Source organism: Balaenoptera musculus, chromosome 5 (assembly GCF_009873245.2).
Source record: "Balaenoptera musculus isolate JJ_BM4_2016_0621 chromosome 5, mBalMus1.pri.v3, whole genome shotgun sequence".
Classification (NCBI taxonomy): domain Eukaryota; kingdom Metazoa; phylum Chordata; class Mammalia; order Artiodactyla; family Balaenopteridae; genus Balaenoptera; species Balaenoptera musculus.
In genome coordinates, this window is record NC_045789.1 from 10,089,986 (window position 1) to 10,111,555 (window position 21,570).

The window sequence follows — 21,570 nt, forward strand, 5'->3', positions numbered from 1 at the left end:
CTGCTCTGCCATCTTGGCCACCTTCCCTCTACAGTTTTTTTTTAAAATTTTTATTTATTTATTTATTTATTTATTTATGGCTGTGTTGGGTCTACGTTTCTGTGCGAGGGCTTTTTCTAGTTGCGGCAAGTGGGGGCCACTCTTCATCGCGGTGCGCAGGCCTCTCACTATCGCTGCCTCTCTTGTTGCGGAGCACAGGCTCCAGACGCGCAGGCTCAGTAGTTGTGGCTCACGGGCCTAGTTGCTCCGCGGCATGTGGGATCTTCCCAGACCAGGGCTCGAACCCGTGTCCCCTGCATTGGCTGGCAGATTCTCAACCACTGCGCCACCAGGGAAGCCCCCCTCTACAGGTTTTGATTAATCATTTGAACACATGGAATAATGTGCCACTGAATTTCAGAGCCACAAGGATCTTGAAAGACCACAGCATCCTGCGCCTTGCCTTGGATAGTTTTCCCCAGAGTTACTGCAGATGTCCCTGAGCCTTTTCTGCTTTCTCACTACGTTTCCTTAACTGTGTACATTTGTACGTTTTCAAGGTGGCTGGTTTGAGATGAGATGCAAGATGTGATCCTGGAAGAGAGGGGTTTCTTTGTTTTGTTTTTTGTTTTTGTTTTCCTGTTTTAAAAGCAAACTGGTTTTTACCTGAAACAAAGCAGAGATGCTCAGCCTCTTAGATAAAAATTTAAAAAATAATTGGCATGGCACAGATAGATTTTATGATTGTTCTATGCTGTCCTGATCACTTATTCATTAAGACAAAGTAAAAGTGTATACATCAAACCAATATTCTTTTAATATTTTTACCTTCACTAGTGGTTTTCTGCGTAAACTAAGTTTACATTGCCACCTTCAGGATTGAAATGTTGCATTAATTCCATATAAATGATACATTCCACATTAGGGCAGCGGGAAGCAGATGGGAAAGCTCTTCTTACCCCGGGTTCCTTTGCTATGATTTAACTTTGGCAGGGATGGGAGAAATGTTTTTCATGCAGGGCACCTTCATGAGTTACTGAAAAACAATATGCTCTTGTCAGGACAGTACAGAGCTCTTCTGAAACCGGGGTGGAACTAGGTTTTACGCTTTAAAGGTTGGGAGATGTTATTGTGCAGCAAATTTAGCCTATGATTTACTTTTAAGAAAGGAACATCACACATACGCAAAATTCACAAGGCTTGGGTTACATTTTTTTAAATTCCTAAAGGATATTGAAAACGGGAATTAATTTCCAGGAGCAATGCTAATAATAGCTCCTATTTTAAGCCTATTAAGTATATTGCACTACATACTGTTTCTTATTTATTCTCCACAAGCCAGCAAAGAAAGTGGTATTTTCTTAAGTTCAAAATGAGGAAACTCAATTTTATTCCCCATCTGTCTAGAAGATGGTTTTCCCTGCTGACGCCCACCTCTTCCTGACACTCTTCCTTGCTGACTTTCATGTCCACTTTTGGATGGTCCCTTTGTAGCCTTAGATCAAACTTTTTCCTTTTCTGACCCTTATATCTGGGTTTTACTAGGAATTCTTCTCTTCAGTTCTCTTCTTTCCTGTCCTTGGAAATCTCTTTCACACTTAGGGTATCTAACGGTGCTGACCTAATGGCTGTAATTTCAGGCACCACTTTTTCCCCCAACATTGCCGTCCTTCTCCATTTTATAGCTGTGGACCTGCATGTCATGCCAGTATCCCAAACTTAACATCCAGCCTAGGATTGGACATCAGTCAATGCCAAAATGAACTTTCCCTCTTGACAGCTCTGTTTCTGTTAATGGCACCAGTGGTCTCCCAGCCAGGTCTGGCTTAAAATCCTGTAGTGATTTTGACAGTTTCAGCTCCCTTATCCCCTATAATCATGCAGTCACCAATTCGTGTCACATCTCTGCCAGAAATATTTGCAACTTTCTTTCCGATAGCCGAGACTCACATTTATATAGCTCTTTAAAATATACAAAGCTCCCACAAATATTCTTTCTTATAATTTCCACATTAACCTCATAGATACAAAGATTGAGGCTTCAGAAACTTATGTGATTTGTCCCATAGCTTAGTGGCAGAGTTAGGACTTGATCCCAGGGCTTCTGACTTCTGCAACCCCTGCCTTCTCTACGTCATGCTTGAGCTGGTGTAGGTGCCTCAGGTGTGGTCTTTCTGCTTTGCTCCAGTACAGCTTATATAATCACTATAGTCACTGTCTCATAATCACTGTCAAATGACATTGTTTTAAAACAGACTGATCATATCATTCTCAGCTCAAAATCCTTCAGTGGCTTCCAATACTGAAAAATGTTCAGAAGAACACTTCCAGTTTGATTTCAACACCGTTTTGGAACATTGCTTCCCCCAAGCACGCTATACTCCAGCCAAACTGAACAAGTCTCAGTTTCTCAAACATACATTTCTCAAGTATTTGCCTGCATTCCTGTGCTCAGGCCATGTACCCCTAGAGTGTGTTCCCTGTCTCTGTTTTTTCTTTCTCTTATTAATTAATTCAGAAATATTGATGTATCAATAGTGTATCAGGGACTGGACTAGATATGGGGGAAAACTAGTAAACAAGACAGAAAAGACCTATTTCTCAAAGAGCTTAGGAACTAAGAATCTTAAAGTTCAGGACAAACGCCACCCTCTCCACAAAATAACCTTTCCTGATGCTTCCTGGCAGGAAGTGATGACTTCCTCCTCTCAACAGCCATAGTACAGTGAGAAAACCTCTATTATAGGATTTATCATAATCTGATTGAATTATAGTTACTGAGTCACATGTCTTATCTCTCACCCTAGGTTGTAAACTCCATCTCTGACAGAGATTCTAAGTAGCTTGGTATTAGCGCTCACAGCATGTATAGCAGTACTTCCCATATTATAAGACCTTAATAAATCAGATTGTGAATAATTACTTTCAGGGTCTGTGAATATGAGATTGGGGAAAGAGGGGGGCGCAGCCCATTTACACACAGACAGCAGATGACACGGAAAGCTCACACTACTCTCACACACATCCACCGGCTGGTTAACATAACATCATTTTAAGCAACAGAATTGTCAGCTGATATCCAGGGCCTCCATCCATTTAAAGAGAGTTTTGAGATCTAAACTAACCCGAGATTTCTGGACATCAGAGCACAAATCTGTTCAATCTGCACATTTTTCTGTGTCAATAAACAGAGAATAGGATTAGCATCTTCTCCATATGGCCTGCTTTTCTGATTTCAGAACCAGGAGGATGTTAAAATTTGGACCATGATTTGAGGCTAAATTTATTTTTTAAGAATTAAAAAAAAATTATGTACAGTAAGATTTTCTTTTTTTGGTATACAGTTCTGTGAGTTTTGACAAATACATCGTTGTATAACCACCACCACAATCAAGATATAAAACTATCCTATCATCCCCCAAAGAAATTCCTTTGGGAACTGACTATTCCACTGTAGTCAAACTGTCCCCCACTCATCTGTGCTCTACTCCTGGTTTTGCTTTTTCCCGATTGTTGTGTGATGATAAAAGTACAGAACTGTTTCGGGCTGCCTTCTTTATTTGGCATAATATATGTGAGGTTCATCTGTGTTGTGTATATCAATAGTTTGTTCCTTAACACTGTTGGATAGTATTCCATTGCACAGGTGTGCCACTGTCTGTTTATTCATTCTCTAGTTGAGGGATATTTTCAGTATTTCCTGTTTTTGGTGATTATGACCGAGAAATAGGTCTTTGTGTTACCATAGGTTTTTATTTCACTTAAGTAAATAGGAGTGGAATTGCCAGGTCAAATGGTAAGTGAATGTTTAACTTTATAAGTAATTGCCAGATTTTCCATAGTAGCTGTACCATTTTGTATTCCTACTAGCAGCATATGAGAACCCCAGTTGCTTCACATTCTTGACAACCCTTAGTATTGTCAAGTTTTTTTGTTTGTTTTGTCTTTGTCATTCTAGATGTATACTGTGGAACAGAATTTTAAAACTTCATCTTTTTAGAACCATAATATTTCCATTTCCATATTAAGCACACACTTAACACTTCCTCCTCTCCCTTTGCTTGAATCTCTGTGTTCTCTCTCCTACTAGATTGCAGATTCATTAGTGGATAAGGAGTAAATCCTAGCCACCTGTGTACATATGATGCACTGTTACCCCAGCCCAAGTGCAGAGATTTGCAAAAATAGGCCAATACCACATGCTTCTTCAATAAATGCATCTCTATGATCAGATTAGATCAACACACACAACAATACAACTAATGCAGCCGAAACATAAGATAGTATTGCCTAATTTCATCAGTTGTTGTATACCACAGGAATTTTTATAAAACTATGCATTTTCCTTCCTTGTTATGGATATTTCCATTTTTATTTGTGTAAACTATAGATTTTTGTTTTCTTGCTTTACTAAGCAGTAAATTAGAAAATATGGTTAGCGTGGCAAAATATGGTTGTGATCTGTTTTTTGACAGATTTCTTGTGCGTATATGAAAGACAAGATTTTTCTTCCTAGTACTTAAGTAAGGGATAATGGATTATTTATTTATAATTTATTTTTTGAGTTAGATCACTTACTTGTATGTTAATGTGTTTTTTAAGTGAGAGAGAAAAAGTTGGAATTACAAGGGGTACCCAACTGTAGACATCATTTATCAAGTGAGTTGGGGGCCAAAAAAAAAAAGGGGTTGAGAGTCACTGATAATGACTCAAAGAATCTCAAAAGTGGAATAAGTCTCAGAAGCTCTGAAGGCCAACCTCCCAGTCATTGCAGGAATTCTGGCTATAGCAGCTGGTTGAATACTTCTACCATTAATAAGCTCACCACTTCATATAGCACCACTGTATACATCCTTACAAGCAAAAGAGTCTCAAAGATAGCAAGGGTGGGAGGGAGGGAGACACAAGAGGGAAGAGATATGGGGACATATGTATATGTATAACTGATTCACTTTGTTATAAAGCAGAAACTAACACACCAGTGTAAAGCAATTATACTCCAATAAGATGTTAAAAAAAAAAAAAGAGTCTCAAAGAAAAACAAAAAATAAATAAAAGAAACATCGGGAAGGCAGCTTCTCTCTCTAAACGAGCTTTTGCTTTTCTGTAACATGATATTATACGAACCTTCTGTAGCACCTACAGAAATCTAAAAAGGGAGTTTGGAGTCTACTGTGGCAGAAAATATGTTTATCGTTATATCACCCAGACATGTGCTGAGTTAATCTCATTAACTTTTATATTGCAAGATGATATACATTTTGAAGAGATGAGCTCAGTGGCTTAAATGACATAAATCTTGGAACTTTTTAAATAAATACCCCTTCTGAAGCTTTAGTTTTTGAGTGTAAGTAAACCAACAACTTATAGTTGTGTATAGAAGAAAATTTGTATAAAATAGAATAAAACGTCTGCAACGTAATCCACGAGCAGATTGGATTCTGAGTCCTTTAGCAGGAAGGATTCTTGCAGAATTCAAAAACAAGGGACTGTCTGACCTTAGACATTTCTCTTCCTATTGGCTAGTTTCTGTGATGGTTTTGTACCAGCTGTCAATTTAGCTCAGATGGAAATCCATTCCCAGAATTCCCTTCTCTAAATGATTCTTCGTTACAGTTGGTTACAAGGGAAACCTAGGTGAGGTTTGGAAGGCAGAAGTGAAGCGGCAGTGTTTCTACTTTCAGAAGGGCAGTGTGGTGCAACAGGTGCTGGGCGCTGATCTTCCCGTTCACCTCGGTGGAGTTGGGCAGAGGCCAGGCTTTGGTCCTTTGCCTCCCGCCAGATCCCCACCTTCACCTTCTGGCCCAGGTGCACGAACAGCTTTGCAGTGCAGAGTGCCAGCTCCTTCCACAGTTCTCCCAGGTCACTGAGGCTGGAGGAGACAGGAGTCCAACACAGGTTCTAGTCTGTCCTTGCTTGTCTCCACTTCACATCCAGCTTTTCTTTCCACTGCCAGCTCTGCTAACCTATGATGACTTCAGACCCAATACCAGATGCAAAAGCAACCACTGCTCATAAACTTTTCTATAAGCTCCCACAACTGTGCAAGGTCTAAAACTTATAATAAATCCATTATTCCAAATCACCATAGTGGTTCTGCTTTCCTAACTGATATGGCTTCCATTAAATCATTTCTATTCAGAATACATACTTGGTTACAAATATTCTCTTTGTGCATGGCTTTCTTTCTTTCTTTGAAATTTATGATAGTGTCAAATGCAATCGTACTGATTTATTAAGCCTAAGTATATCATTTTATTTTACCTTCTCTTTGAGAAAGGGACTTGAAATATGCTCTTTTGCCCAATTCCCCTCAGAACTACTGGGCTGGGGAATTAGAAATTTGATGCATCACCAGAGAATACAGAAAAACTAACAAACTAATTTGAACTTTGGTGCAATTACTAGCATTAAAAACTACCCGCACTAACTAGCTGTTTCTTCAAAATATGTTTTAATGTGACACTTGGAATGTTATACCTGCTATGACAAAACATAAACATTAAAATTTTGAAAACAATTTCAATTAACTTTTATCACAATGTATGTGCACTGAAAGTAGATAAATACTGCCATGAATGTTTCAACCTCTTACTCTTAATATTAAGATTTTATGGTCTTTTAAGGCAGGGATGCATTTTTCATTTTTACATCCTCCCATAGTGGTACACGGGTAAGTCCTTATTAAACATCAGTTGAACTGAGTAAAAAACAAACTTCAGCTTCCTGTTTTTTACAAGAAAGAAAAGAACAGCAGTACATGAACGAACAACCACAAGCAACTGCATCCTCTGATGCTTTTCTCACTATTATATAGAAACTCCAGCAGGAAACCACAGCTATATCCTTTTTGCCAGTATAGGAGAATCTTATGAATTGCTGGCAAGCATAAAAGAGCTCTATTGACATTACACAGATGTTTGTGACAATTTCTACTTACGACACTCAGGTGCCTTACAACATTTTTGCAATGTTTCTCAAGGACAAATTCCCAAAGAAATATAGTCATAATAATAGTTATACCTTAACCATGTGTTTGGGGGTAAATTATATAGAAAAACAATAAACACCACTGAAACTCAATTCCTCCCTCAATGTAACTGAATTCAAAAAAAACACCTGATGTATTCCTCATTTCACTCAGACCTGTAAAAATTTCTAGCTGACTAACTGCATTGCCCTCTACTCAAAAATCAAGAAAGTACTATTTTTTTTTCCCTTTGTGTTCAAAAGATCCCAAGCATTAGACCACTCTAGCTATGAAATATAGAAAGCCCTTTTTGTCCATTCTCATGTGTAATCCCATTCAGGATTTGCACAACACATGTTTTAAATTTGTAATGTGAGCCTTGATAATGTGTTTTTATCAATGAAGGGACTTTCCACTGAAGATCTTTTAGTTGTTCAGGAAGTACAAAGAAAAGATTATGGCAGAAGTCCAGGGCTTTCGAGGGCTTTAACTTCAATGGGAATAACAGACATGTATACTCATTTAAAACTGATGTCAGGGGTACAGAATTCTGTAGCTTTCTTGTTTGCCCACATTACCTAGTATGTAAGGTCTCCACAGAATGTTTGTTTCAGGAGTATGTGGCGTAAATGAATGAATGCATGAATGCTTGCTGCTGACGGAGGGGGAAGATAAGAAGGGTATCTTTAAGGTCCAGAAAAGGCTGAAGAGAACTAAAATTTAGAAAACAGGCCCAAGAATAAAGACTGTTAAAAATAATTGGACAGGGCTTCCCTGGTGGCGCAGTGGTTGAGAATCTGCCTGCTAATGCAGGGGACGCGGGTTCGAGCCCTGGTCTGCGAAGATCCCACATGCCACGGAGCAGCTGGGCCCGTGAGCCACAACTACTGAGCCTGCGCGTCTGGAGCCTGTGCTCCGCAGCAAGAGAGGCCGCGATAGTGAGAGGCCCGCGCACCGCGATGAAGAGTGGCCCCCGCTTGCCGCAACTAGAGAAAGCCCTCGCACAGAAACGTAGACCCAACACAGCCATAAATAAAATAAATAAATAAAATTTAAAAATAATTGGACATTAGAGCTAGAATTGATCTTAGGGATTCCTGGACTAACCTTCTCATTTCTAGAGAGAACCTGAGGTGCCTTGGGCAATGACATGATTTCATGTACCACTTTCACAGATTGTGACACCTGTGTACCTCTCTCATGATTTCTCTTATGTACTTCTTATCTAAATGATTTTTGACTTAATATTTTTCATTCAATTGACTGTAACTGCTGCACTAGTTAAAAATATTAGCCTAGCCTTAAGAAATGATACCTGTAAGATCACAGGTTTGTTGTGCCAGTGATATGTTTTTCATATAGCATATTTGAAAATATATACTTTAAAATTTATTCTAAGTATTTTTATATTAAAAGAAATTCATAACTATTCAATACAAAGTAAATCCGTATACTACCTAAGATCATCTCACAGGTCACTGATGGAAATCTCCCACGCTTTGAAAAGCAGTGCATTCTACTGTGTTACCCTCTGGAACAGAGTTTGTATTTTGAAACAACACCAAGTGGTAAAGACATTCCATATTGATGACAAGAGTCCAGTGACAAGCCTAGTGCCTGCAGGGGACTTCTGTTTTCTTTCTTTTTAACTAGAAAAAAAATCAATCACTTATTACTTAAAAAAAACTAAGGCAGAAGTCACAACTTGAAAACAATTAGTGGATTTTCATGTTTGAAATGGACAAATATAATGTATATCCATCCTCCTGACAAGCACCATTAGTTTGTCAGAAATAGAGTTTTAAGAAGGAATTTGTCTCAAATGGGCCTCCTGTACATAGATTACCTTTTGTTCAGCCTTCAATTTGCAACCAGAACACTTAGCTGCAAGCTATAATAAGGAATCGCTCACTTTCATAAGTAAATGAATGTCTGTGATTAAAACATCAATCACGGAAACACTAGTTCTATAAATAGTTTCTAGGTCCAAAGTCCATTGGGAAAGCTAAACACAGACTCATGCCTGGTTTTCTTTCTTGTTATATGTGTGTATGTGCACATGTGTGTGCACGTGACTGTGTGAAATCGGTTTTTCTTTCAAGAAACAGACATGTTGTTTGTAGGACATATGTGTCACCTGGATATTCTGATAAAACATTTTGTTTTGCTAGTTTACCACCTGTACAAAGATTTTTAAAGTTTCAACCTAAAATGTTTTGTCCTTGAGCTCCCCCTGTTTGCTGAAAGAATGACTTATCACTGATCTAGAAGCTTTCACATTTGCTCTTTAAACAACATGAAATGAAATCTGAGATAGGAAAGAACAGTCTGTAAAATCCTGCCCATTCCTCGTATTTTGACTCATAGTATTAATGTTAATAACGTTCATATATTGCAGTGTATGTAGCCCAGTGCCTTTGAAGTTGTAGACAACTCTGGATTCTCACACAGCTCTACCAATTAGTATCTGAGGGACTCTGGGCAACTTACTGAATCTGTTTCCTCCTCTCTAAAATGGGGAAAATAATAGTACAAACCTCACAGATGTGTTTAAATGAGAAATGACTTTAGCAGATGCTACTGGCAGAGGAGCCTAAAGAATGAAGTTTTGAAAGAGTCAGAGGTCATTAATTATACACATTTATAACTTACCCATGTCCGGTTTCCTCACGGTGGAAAGCAGATGGATAAAGAGAAATGTATTCCGTTCTCTCGTGCCCCAGAACCAAGACGGCAAAGTGGCCTGAGTGGGTCCTTTGGTCTCTTGCTCCCATTTACCCCGCTTTACTTCCTCTTCCCTCATGTGTCTGGCTGGTCTTTTGTTCCTTCCCACTCATCATCATTAGTTCTGTAATCCAGGTACCCTCCCCCCTTTTCCCTCTGCCACTACCTTCTGGGCAGCAAGGCTAGGAAGTTCTCCTCTAAGTAGAGGTAAACACACAGAGATGCAGTCATTCACCAGGGCTTTGCAGAGACGTGAATTACCATTTGAACTTTCAGGGTCCTAACCCTGGAGAGGAAAACCAGGGTAAAGTGATGAGTGCCACCTTAGAAAAAAGAAGATAGTACGAGGGCATGGGGCATCTCACTGAGCAGCTATGAAAACAGACAGGTATTTTCAGTACCCGTTGATCTGACTCAAGATCATTCCCCCCAGGGTGGAGGTAATCCCTGAGAGTCTAAGTAATGGTGTAAAACCATGACCTTTAAACCATCTAATAACACACTAGTGTATCACAAACTGTTTATGAGCAATGATAAAGTACCAATGACAACAAATGATTTATTAAAAGAATAATTTAGAGCAGTTTTCTCTCATGTCAGCTATGCCAATCTCGATAATAGTCATTTCTAGAATAATGTTACCTCATTCATCTCAGTTGCATTTGTAGATGTTTTCTTGAATAGAAAAGAAAGAGAGGGGATGAAGTTACACAGAGTTTCTGGTATACTCATGGGGAGGAAATGTCCTATAGTATTCAGACTAGCCACCAGCAGAAACTTAGAAGATTTCTTAATCTTATATCTGCCCCATCTTAGTCACTCTTGGGACCCTCTGTTTCTTAGTTGTTTTTAGCAGGATGAAGTTGAAAAGACATGTGTCTATGTTTTCATTTTTGATGGCATGAAGGAAGTACAGCGTGGGAAAGACTTCTTCTAGTTTTCATGTTGGCCTGGCTAGGAAAAAAGGAACACAGGTGTGGCGAGAAGGTGGTGAAGCTGTGAAGACGGACGGAAACTGAACTGAATTGCTGGGGCCTGAGGAAGGAAGAGGGAGGTACAGGGGTTGCTTGGTTGGGACTGAGAAAGGAGTCTCGTTGTTAGGCTGCTGGGGAAATCCCAGAGATCCTGACCAGGAAAAGAGTCCAGTGTAACCTTGCTGAGCCACATTTATCAATAAGGTTATCTAATCCAGTAGTCTGGGAATTATTTTGAAAGTTCAGATTATGTTTTATTCAACTTTGAATCCCTAGCACATAGCACACGGTCTAAGATATAAAGTACTCAACACCAATTTATTAAATGAGGAATGCTTTTATTTGACTTACCAAGCAGAAGTACTGATGTACCCTCAATCCAGTCCAGTTCAGATTATTAACTTTGATCATCCCTTCCTGAGACTTGGACTCACCACTCAAAAGCCACAAACCCCAGAGGGATGATCTTTAAAAACCCATCACTGCAATTTGAAACATCAAAATAACCACCAGGGGAATAGGAGAATAGTTTCATAAGAGAGCATAAAAGTTTCAGTGTAACTAAATTTAAGGTACTTAAAATCACTAAGAAAAAAATAACTTTATCCCTAAAGAATTTGAACACCTCTGGTTTTGTATATATTATCAGTACACTTCAGGTGATGCCTACTACTTAAAGATTTGGACATTATTCTAGAAGGAAATACACTCTGTCCCAAGAAAGCACGGCGTCGATGTAGCACCGTGTCCTCCGCTGGCTTCCATTGATACTATTCTCAGCACTGTCTTCTTGGAGTGAAGCTGCTGAAGCACTGATACTTTGGGCTTAATAATTAGGTGCGACGACGTTTTTAGAAGTAAAGTGGGAGGCACGATGTGGAGGTGGCGGGCATGAAGTGTGCACGAGGAAGGAGAGTGGCAGCAGGAGTTGAGAAAGTAGGAGAGATGTCAGAGCTGGGAAGAGCTTTCTCTACTTTAGGGATCTGCCTGCGTTTTCCATCTTGTTGTCTCCAAAGGGCCTTTGTTTTTATTTACAACACGAGTAAATCAACCCTGACAGAGTCACCTCATTTTCAGCCACATGAACAGAGCAGTTCCGCACAATCAAGTCGCCAGACTGCACAGGGATCTGGGCAGCTGCAGTCACAGGTTGGAAGCACAGCCAACTACCATCGTTAGGTGACCCTTCCTCAGGTGTGCAGGCCACAGCTACAAACTGGGATACGAGTCGATACCACCCCTGACGGTTTATTCTCAACTGCCCTGCCTACCAAACAGAATGTACCATCTACTGAAAGCTCGAGATATGCTTTGGGCTTTCAGGAGGCTATGCATGTGTCGTGTCTATGGAAAGAGTTGTACGTAAAACAAAGATATGGTGCATTTAAAAATATATAAAGCTAAACAACAAGGACCTACTGTAGAGCACAGGGAACTATACTGAATATTTTGCAATAACCTATAAGCGAAAAGAATCTGAAAAGGAATATATATATATACATATATATACACATATATACACACACACACACACATATATATATAACTGAATCACTTTACTGTACACCTGAAAGTAACACTATATTGTAAATCAACTATACCTCAATTTAAAAAAAAGCAAAAAAAAAAAATAAGCAATCCAATGTAAAACTGTAATCATTGGTCATGTTAAAGAATAAATAATTGATCAAACTTTTTGTTTGTTTTGCTTTTTGCAACACGTGGTAGAGTAAAAAGCAAGCAAACAAAAATTTCCACTATTCTCTTCTTAACAGACCAGGTCAACTCAGTTTGTATTCATCACCCTTTCACAGAATCTACATATTCTGATGATGAAAACTGTTTAGACTCTCACTACAGTTTACGGGGGTTAACTACATTCAGCACAATGACCTCTCTACTGTGTAGAGTCCCATCAATTTCATGAGCACACTCACAGCACTGGAGAGCTCAGTGGCACTTAGAAAACATCCAGTCCAGGCTTTGTGAACTCAGTATCTACAGCTTCTAGGTAGCTCACACAATTAAGGGAAGCTGTTGAGTACAAGGGACTTATATGAAGTCTCAATGTCAGGGAGACAATAGGGAGTAGTGGGGTCTGAAGTGTAATAAAGAGGTAGCACATCCTGTTATTCAACTCCAGCTTAGAGAATGTGGGTTGGTGTTTCGTTTTTATAATAGATCTTCTGATTTTTAAATATTGGCTTAATCAAAAAGAAATACCTGCAGGCCAAGTAGAACATGATCGTCCTGCTGGGCCCACAGACTGCTAGTTTTCAATTTCTGATCTGTAACTAACATACATCCTCACACCTGTCTGGGCAGTTTAAGTGAAGTGCAGCAGATCCCTCAGATGCTCATGGCAAAGGATTCTTTCGTTCTGAGAATCTACATATGTAGACAAGAAATCATCCCCCACGTGAGAGGAGAAGGCATAGCCATTTTCACTCAGTCAGAGCTTAGCCCTGACCTTGACATTGACAGATTTCTGCTCTCTGACTGCTTTCAGAACTTGTTCAACGTGAAAAACAAAACCAATCCTCCACACCCATTTGTCATAAGCAATTTTTACATATTCAAGGATGCAGGGGGAAATGTACATCTATTTATTAACCTTAGCTCTGGTTAAAATTCTCATTAGCATTAAAATTCTAGTCACTTCAGTTTTGCCTGCATATTTCAAGGAGAAATAATTTGTAGGATTCAAGGAAAGGCATGCTTAGAGAACAACACAAGTAAGGATAAATTAAACATTCATGCCATGGGGACTTCCCTGGTGGCGCAGTGGATAAGACTCTGTGCTCCCAATGAAGGCAGCCTGGGTTCGATCCCTGGTCAGGGAACTAAATCCCACACGCATGCCACAGCTAGGAGTTCACATGCCGCAACTGGGGAGCCTGGGAGCCTCGGCTGAGGAGCCCGCCTGCCTCAACTAGGAGTCTGCGTGCTGCAACTAAGGAGCGGGTGAGCCACAACCTGCCTCAACTTAGACCTGGTGCAACCAAATAAATAAATAAATATTAAAAAAAAAAATTCATGCTATGTATAAAATAGTAGTTAGAAACAGGTCTAAAGAAGCATGGAGAGTTTGCTGAAATAATTGAGCTTTAAGCCATGTTTTGAGGGGATTGAGAAACTAATTTCAGATGAAGAAATAAGCATTCCAAAATGATGTAATGGCAAAGGCAAAGACCAAAGTCCAACAAAGTGGAACCCACAATGAATCAAATATCTTTTGCATTTTTGGACAATAACAAAATTTTTTAAAAGTGTATCATGAGAAGGCACATTCACATCAGAGTGAAAAAAAAAAAGAAAAGCAGTTTAAAAATTCTATATTATATTCGGCAACCCTGTCCTACACAGGTGTAATTCAGAACAGACACCCAGACGCGATGCAAAATTCTGAATCCTGATATTTGCCATATTGTCCTTAGTAGGGCAGACATACAGGCACAGGGTATTAGATTTTAGAAAAATTGTCAACAAGAATTGAAACAAAAAGTTCTCTGATTCCTCAGAAAATATACTGAACACAAACATTTAACTCCCTCAAGCATTTCATTTACCCAAAGTTTTACGTTATAAAGAAAGTCTCCCATAGACACAATATGGTTAGTTTAATTTGAGTCTATTTAGAAGTCAATATCCTGAAAAAACAGTCAAGAATCTGTCCACATAAAACATCTTGAGTATTCCCCCTAAACTAGATCTCTCACTTTGTTGGACCATTTGCAATTCAGGCTTTAAAAAAAAGGATTCTCTGCAACTTCCTTTGCCTCCAGAAAATTAGTAGATCCAATTAGATTTTTTAAGGAGCTCTGGAGCTCTCTGCCCAGCTGTCTGTTACTGAATTAGCAACAGTCCTGAGGTCCCTAGAGGCGCTTGTGACTTTGTGGATTTTTACTCTCTGGCCTTGAGTTTTTTTCAGGGATTGCTTGCTTCTGCCTGTATCACAGGCTGTGACTACTGACTAAAGCAGTCTTCCTAGGGATGGCTTGGGTACCCACTGGGTTTAGGACCCAAGAATTAACATTTTAAAATTGAATCTGGTGTGTAAGGCCAAGAAAGCACCTGGCCTCAGATCACACAGCTGATCCCCACAGTTTTTCTGCCCCATCAGACCCTTGAGACAGAGATCACTGCATTGACTCGCAATTTGGGAGGAAGGGCTGCAGGAGTAATTTGATTTCCCTCCCCCTACCACTGAGGAGCCCTCAGACCCTCACTTCAGGTCCTGTTCCTCCTCCCCTTAGTGGAGAATCAGTGGAGAATTAGAAGGCGGAGGTCTAGATTGTTTTGCCCCGGTTCTAAGAGTGATTTAGGACAATTTATTAACTTGTCTGGGACTCACCTGTAATCTGTCTACTTCCTTGTATATAAAGGCAGGACTAAACAGGGGTGTCCAAGTCTGGCTACGGACATCCTTTGGGGACCATTACAGAATACAGATTTCTAAGCCCTACCTACAGACTTGGATTCGGATTCCATAGGTCATAGCATTTAACCCTCCAGCTAAGGGTCAGTTACTACTGACTGAAAATAATAATTCGGGCCCTCAGTTACGCTGCTAGCTTCAAAGTAAAGCTGACAGTCTAATTACAGACATGAAAAATTAGAAAGTTGCTACTGTACTGCCAACTCTAACATGCCCAGATAAAAAGCTGTGAAAATTTTTCTCACCGGCATTCAAGACAGTAATCTGAATTGCAAGAGTATGTACATATATGTATATACATCTTCCCCCATGAAATTCAACAAATGCCTTTTCAATTCAAATGCAGCCTCTAAATGTTTTTATTATTCCAGACTTGACTCATGCAAAAAAGTTAGATTATCACTAGTCTAAACATTCTGATGTGGAGAAAGATGAAAGAGGAGTCCAGGACATCTTTATAAAAAAGTGAATTTCCATATTTGACTGCCTTTCAAATCAATCAATTGAAGCGCATGAGTCTCTATTTTAACTGGCAGTGGTTCTCCTGGTTAAAGGTACAGCTTTATTCAAGAGGATATCAATATCATAAGGTTTTGTTACTGCTTAGGAAAGACAGCAAGAGCTGAGAGTAGCCCACCAAAAGTTTTCAGAAACACAAGGAATGACTGTTTTCTCTGATTTTACCTCCTCAAAATAACTATTTAGCTATAGCAAAACATTCTGAGGTTAATTTCTCAAAATGCCTGTAAACATATTTACATATTTAGCTAAAATGATGGACAAGTCAGAGAGCAACTGAAAGAGAAAATCTGGCAGTTTCTGCCTTTCCTTTTGGGATTCTGAGTACCAAGTGGTCTGATTCATCTTCACAGAGCTGCCAGTGCCTAGCGCGGGGCGTTACACCTACAAGGCACTCAAGAAAGAAGACTTGCTGAAAACGATAGAAGGGTCTGCTCTATTTATGACAATCACTTGATCACCCTTGACCCTCTGTGCCAATGACTATACTTGTGTTCTGAGAAATGAAATAATCATGCTACAATGTGGTGTATCACATAACTTCAATAATTCAACCATTAAATTCATCTGAAACAAACCTTAGCCATTAAATTATTGCAAAAGAAAGAAAAAGATGGCAGGAAATAAGAGATTAATGACTGACATGATGGCCCTTCTGTCTAGATTTTCCTAAAGTACCAGGATTAGGAAAAGAAATCTTAGATAGAAAATAAATAAATAAATTATAGAAGTAAGTGATTTTTGAGTCATATTTTAGTCTAACCAGAAATTCTGCTGTAATTCTCTCCCTCCCAACTCAATATTCATTTTTTTCTTTTCTAAGTGACTCTTAAATAAACCTCACATTACCCCACCTCCTTCTTTACTTCCTCCTCCCTTGCTCACTGCCCACCCAGATCCATCCATCTTTCATAAACTACCTCAAGTTCCACCTCCATTCTGAACTTTTTCTAGACTAATTCAGTCCCCAAGGATCTCTCTCTCTTCTGACTTTACTGCCATGAATTTACTGGTAAATTATGATGCCTTGCCTTTCTCAAGACCAGTTTGTTATTCAGAATATGGCATAAATGCTTGTGTAGTAGATCTCTAGTTGACTCTCGGGTTCTTGCAAACTGGAAGCATCTCTTCTTTGTATCACTTAAAACAGTAGCTTTTGGACCTTCTGAAACGATGCATAATAAGATATACGTTTTATCATAGTCTGATGTGTATATACATATAGATATCTATTTAAAAGTTCCAAGAACAATACTTATTTACCCGTCCATTCTGTTTTACTCTATTTTGTTTTTCAAAAATAAACGTGCTATCAGACCCAGTAAACTGACTTCACAACCGGTCGTGACCAGTTCTAGTAGGGCACTTATTGATTACTCTGGGATTGCTGTATGTAATTTCCTTCACTTTAAATAATTGTATAATTATCTGTGGCCTTTGGGCTTTTCCTGAGTTCCTTTTTTTTTTTTTTTTTTTTGCCTTTTGGAGTCATCTGGGACAATTAAATGCTTGGAATATACAAGTATTTTCCATTCTTTTGCCCTGAGCAATGCTGTCATAAAGATTCCCTGCATTTCTATAAAACTCAAATCTCCATTCCCTCATTCTCTTTTATTTTCGCAATATGCACAGTAGGTGGTAGACATTTCCTGGATGAAGAAATTGAGGCACAGAGAATTCTGACTTCCTCAAGGACATATCTCCCTTTTAATCAGGCTATCGTAAATTAAGGTAAATATGGTTTCTAGATAGTTGAAAGAGATAAACTTGGGTAATATGAACAACACAGAGCCTCAACATGAATGTATTTACCTAACGTGTCTGGATCAAATGGTCTCCTGGCCAGACGAGTTAGCAGCTCTTCTGGATTTCAGTTTGAGGATGCATCCACTTCCTTCTCCATCCCCATCTTTCCATCTTTCTATCTTTCTATCCTCACTGTTTTTCAACCACCTAGAGCTACTTGTTCTTCCTGGGCCTCTGTATATTTTGGTCCCTATACCAGGAGTGCCCTTCTCTCTCGTCTTCGCCAGGCTAGCCCCTCATCCTTCAGGTCCCTGGGGCTGTTCCTCTCCCCCTCCACACCCTGGCTGCCATAGCACCCTGTACTCTCCCCGTCCGAGCACTCAAGTAGCTGTTCCTCCCTCCCTCCCAAGTCTTGCAGGCTGAGACTCTTCTATTCCACAATCTAGGGCCACGTCGAGTTCAGGATAAAAATATGTAGAAGGCATAAAGGAATCAATAAGAGAATGCATAAAGAGATGCCACTGAAAAAGTTCGAGTGTGATCTGGGACTGGAATTGTGTGTCCTGACCCTCCGAGGGCAACCTTTCATGATTTTGTGATTCTATGATCAATATTTTAGTGCTTCCTTGAAAGCTGCGGATTTTGTGACTGGAAATTCATACAGTGAAGGATAGCTGTGTCTAATACATTCTTTCAAGTTCATTTAGGGCACAACCAAGGATAGGTTGAAAGGACAAATAATTAAGTGTATTGGGCAAGTGTATTTGTTTTAAGGCAATTTTTAAAAAACACCCAGATTTTAAAACTGCTTGTTGGAACCCACCCTGCCCTCCAACTGACGCGCTTCTGATTCACATCATGCCTCAGTCCTCTGTTTCCAATATGAAGCTATACACTGGCAATTTTGCCCTCATCATTTTCATAAAAGTCTAATGAGAGATTGCGCGAAGCCTCACCGCACCAAAACACACTTTACAAGGATCTCCATGAGTTCCTCTGCACTGTTTTCAAAATAAATTCCGATGATATAACATCTAGGCTTGCCATGGCAATTACTACTTTTTTTTTTCTGTTTATGAAACAACAACCTCTCCCCTCCACTAAACGCACCAAAAAGCTTGAAAAATGTTCTTCGTGATCCTATTTCAAAAGAATATTCTCTAATATAAATTCCTGCCATTCCCAGATAACAACAGAGAAGATTTTCTTCTTTAAGCTGTGACTCATGTATCTTTGTTCCCACAGTTGCTACTCAGGGCAGGCCAATGGTGAACACAATGGAAGAGAAAGAATAGTTTATAACTGGAAAATAAGCAGATTCGGGAGACGTACACTCAAAGCATTATCAAAGTAAAATATGCAGCTGTACCAGCAAGAGCAAACAAAAGCCCACGCAGGAGATGTGTAAATATTTCATGAAGCTAAAGCCTTAATCAACTCTCTCTCCAAATCTTGCTGGTGCTGTAAACACTTCAGTTCCTCCCAGTCCCACCATGACCCAGATTCTTTGCAAAAAACAAAATGAAAACATGGTCCAATGGATCTTTAACAAATGTGTCAGGAAAAATATTGACATGGAGCATATCCAAGGTATTTGCCTTAACAGGAAGAAGAGGATACCTTAATAAAAGGCGGTTGCTTCTTGGTGACTTTCAGAGCTTCGTTTCTCCCCTCCTCCTCCAAACCATTGCCTTTTTCCCACCACCTGTGCTGCTTTCTGGACCTTCACATCCTCTTAACCTTGAACTACCTACACCCCAAGCCGAGATTTCTCCCAATGCCCCTCCGAAAAGCCCTTGCACCCTTTTGGGGCTTTGCTGCCTTCCCACCACCCAAAATGCACTTTCCAGTGTTTAAATTCCTCTCCGCCCCCCTCTTCACTGTCCATTGTTGCGTCTGAAATTTTGCCTGTATCTTGTAGATCTGCCTGGTTGGCATAAGGATCTGTCTGTGTATTGGCTGACAGTGTTCTTCAGTGATTTCTTTTCTAAAATCCATCTCCGAAGAACTGTTTATAGCCTCTAGTCTCTACCCTTATTCAGTGTGGTTCCAAAGTTCACCTCTAGATACTAAACAGGTCTCTGCAATGATTTCCCTTTATCAACCTCTGCCCGCCCTTCTCTCTCCGCCTATCTCAAGAAAAACTGTATATGTGTAAATGTGTGGATACACATGCACACAAACGCATGTATATTATATATAACGATAGTATGTTTCCCTTAAAGGAAATAAGCGTAGGAAAATGAGAAAAATGCCTGTGTAGTATTGCCAAACACGCGCGCACACGCGCACACACACACACACACACACACTCCTATCTGGATATTCACAGCGTGCAGACCTGATTGATTATAAATACTTCTCCCAAGCACAAGAACAGCAGGCGTCTTCTCTCTTTTACCTTCAAAGCCAGAGCCTAAGGGAGCAATGACCTTGCCGAGAAATTCATCACCCGCGAGAAAGACGGCCCCTCCTGGAGCTCAGGCTGGGACGGGGACGAGAGCAACAGGCAAAAAGGACCACCTGGCAAAATGTGGGACCGAATCCACTCCCCACCAGTACTGAGCACCCCGCAAAGCTCCGGTCCCCTAGGGCTGGACGCCGGGCAGAGGTGGCTCGGGGGGCCGGCTCCTCCCGCGGCCGCCGGTCGCCTACCTGCTGTCGCCCGGCTCTCCCGGCGCGGCGGGGCCGCTGCCTGCGCTGTGCCGGCGGCCTCCCGTCGCATATCCCGAGCAGCGGCTCCTGGCGCCACGCCGATGGCTCGGGCGGGCTCGGCAGCGGCGGTCCTCCTCACACGCGTTCCGGGAGCGAGCGGGGCGCTAGCAGGAACTGCAATCACTACGCAGAGCGCAGAGGCGGCGCGCAGGGGCCGGGCGGAGACGCCGGGGGGCACCGCGGGGCCGCCGCCGCCGCCGGGCACTGAGCCAAGCTGGAGGTGGGCGTTCACGTGCCCGACTGCTCACCCGTCAGGCCCGGGCTGCGGCCCTCTGTCCTCGCCGGCGGTGCTGCTCCGCCCGAGCCTCCGGGGAAAGGGGGGGGGGGGGGAGCGGCGGCGGCACCACCGGCGGCAGCTCGGGCAGCGGCTCCGGCACCGGCAGGCCGCCGAGCTCCGCCCCCGCCGCGGCCCCGCCCAGCCCGCTCGTCCCTGGGGAGGGGCGTGCGGCGGCTGCTACGGCGGGCCGGGGGGCAGCCGGGCACGGGCTGGCGGGCTGCGGAGCCCCTGCAGGCGGACCGGCAGCAGATGGAAAGTTAAGAAAAGGATTACGGTAGAGGGCCTGGGGCCGAGAGCGACTCAGCAGGGATTCTGGCTCTTGCTCCCTCCCGCAGGTCCCCAGACTCCATGCTGTGTCTAGACGCCAGCAGACGGTTTCTCATAGAGCCACGCGCCGGGGAGCTCTGAAAGCAGGGAGACCACCCGGCGTTTCCTGGGTGTTGCAACATGTACGGTACCTGCGTGTTTGGAGACGGCATTGTTGCTAGGGTTCCTGTCTCCCCGCCCCACTGCGCTCTCCTGGGCGTGGATGGCTTTGGAAAGTGTCCACTCAAAGCGGCTCCAGCAACACTGAATGGATGTGTAATAGGGCTAGCGGCTGTAGATGGTGCAAATGATTCAATGAAAAGGAATCCTTTTCACTCAGGATTTGCTCGCAGGCACTGTGCGAAATGCCTTATATGCAGCCTCTGTAATTCTCATAACGACCCAGTGAGGTGGGTGTTATTCTCCACCTTACTGATGAGAAAACGGAGGCTTTGATGATTCAGACACTTCGCTTGAGGTCACACAGTAGTGACCTGCACAGCTGGGATTCAAAACGCTGCAAAATATATCCTCTCTCCCATGGGAATCTCCTGGGGATCTTGTTAAAATGTAGATTCCGATTCCGTATGCCCAGAGTGGGCCTGAGGGTCTGCATTACTAACAAGCGCACAGGGGGTGCCCGTGATGCTGGCCAAGGGACAAAACTTTCTAAACCACTAGGTCAGGGATTTTAATAAGTTTCTTCCTTCACGGCAACTCTAGGTGATTGACAGCAACTTCCTAAAGGTGGGTTAAGAAGGATTCTAAGGCCGTGTCTTGGCTTTTGGGCAAAGAATGTTGCAGTCCATTAGCCATGTTCAACTGGGTTAACGGAGGGAAGTTTGTGACCAGGGTGCCAGGTGGCCATTTCTACCACTGCTAAAATAACACGTCGGTTACTGAGGGTGGTTATGATGTAACA

The 21,570-nt window shown here is 41.5% G+C and overlaps 1 protein-coding gene across 2 annotated transcripts in view; it reads right to left on the minus strand.

Moving 5' to 3' along the window:
* The window catches only part of GPRIN3 (GPRIN family member 3), a 67,883-nt gene extending 47,488 nt beyond the window's left edge, over positions 1-20,395 (minus strand). Inside the window, exon 1 of one of the 2 annotated variants that reach the window (XM_036853397.1) lies at positions 20,314-20,395. The gene's annotated coding sequence lies outside the window, so the exon portion shown is untranslated. Of the gene's footprint in view, positions 1-20,005 lie in introns of both variants that reach the window. The other variant, XM_036853395.1, reaches the window with a different exon arrangement.
* Positions 20,396-21,570: the final 1,175 nt, after the last annotated feature.